The sequence below is a fragment of the Arachis ipaensis genome, chromosome B3 (genome assembly GCF_059453495.1).
Source record: "Arachis ipaensis isolate K30076 ecotype BB chromosome B3, ASM5945349v1, whole genome shotgun sequence".
Classification (NCBI taxonomy): domain Eukaryota; kingdom Viridiplantae; phylum Streptophyta; class Magnoliopsida; order Fabales; family Fabaceae; genus Arachis; species Arachis ipaensis.
In genome coordinates this window covers 97,418,862-97,420,098 of record NC_142438.1, presented here as the reverse complement: position 1 = coordinate 97,420,098, position 1,237 = coordinate 97,418,862, and the positions used below count along the sequence as shown (strand labels likewise).

Genomic DNA, 1,237 nt, shown 5'->3' with positions numbered 1-1,237 from the left:
ATGTCTGGTGGGCATTTCCTTGTCAAGTCCTTGAATCTCTCCCATGCCTCGTAGAGAGTTTCACCATCTTGTTGTCTAAAAGTCTGAACCTCAGATCGAAGCCTATTGACCTTTTGTGGGGGGTAGAAACGTGCCAGAAACTTGCTTTCCACCTCATCCCATGTTGTTAGACTCCCCCTTGGGAATGATTCCAGCCACTTAGCTACCTTGTCCCTAAGTGAAAATGGGAACAAAAGCAGTTTATATGCATCTTCCTGGACTCCATTGGACTTCACAGTGTCACAAATTCTCAGGAATTTTGTCAGATGTTGGTTTGGGTCTTCATTAGCACTTCCACCAAATGAACAATGATTCTCCACAAGTGATATTAGCTGTGGTTTGAGTTCAAAATTGTTAGCCTGAATGGGTGGTTTCTGGATGCTGCTACCACAATTCCCAGAGGTTGGGTTTATGTATGAACTAAGAACCCTCCTCTCAGGAATGGCATTGTTTCCATCAGCTCTCTCATGGTTGTGAACTTCTCTATCCATGTTGAGATCTAAAGCTTCCTCAAAATTGTCCTCAGATTCTCCTTCAGATTCCTCTTCTTCCACTACTCTCTTCCCTCTTGCTTCCCTTCTCAGTCTATGAAGGGTCCTCTCTGGTTCGGTATATGGAGGAGTTGATGTCTCTCCTCTCCTACCTGTCATACAAGAACACAGCACAGGCACAAACAAGTGAAATACTCTTGGTTAATGGAAGAGTATGGTTAGAGCAATTGAGGAATTAATTCAAACAGTTAGTGAGTCAGTGAGTTAGTTGCTTGAATTTAAAGGCATAAAGAAAGAAAGCATGTAACCGAGTGCAGAAATTAAAATTCAACAAGTAACTTGAACAGAATTAACAAAGCAAGAGAAATTGCTCAATCTAGTTAGCTTCCAATTGGAGAATTGTCAATCGAAAACCAATCCCCGGCAACGGCGCCATAAACTTGATGCGCATAAACTAGTTATGCTATGATTTAGGAAATTGCACGATCGGCAAAATTCCTTCCGGCAAGTGCACCGGTTATCGTCAAGTAAAAAGTCACAATAGAGTGAGGTCGAATCCCACAAGGATTGGTTGAGTGAGCAATTCGGATTAGAAGTGTGTTCTAGTTGAGCTGAATCAAGATTGAGATGAGAATTGCGGAATGTAAAATTGGCGGGAAAAGTAAATGACAAGAAATTGAAATGGCGGAATCTTAAATTGCATGAAT

The 1,237-nt window shown here is 41.6% G+C and overlaps 1 non-coding gene across 1 annotated transcript; it reads left to right on the top strand.

The window, feature by feature from the left end:
• On the top strand, window positions 1-104 carry LOC148571703 (small nucleolar RNA R71). Its single transcript, XR_015909033.1, has one exon. It is a non-coding gene; the product is annotated as a small nucleolar RNA R71 (small nucleolar RNA).
• The last annotated feature ends 1,133 nt before the right edge of the window (window positions 105-1,237 follow it).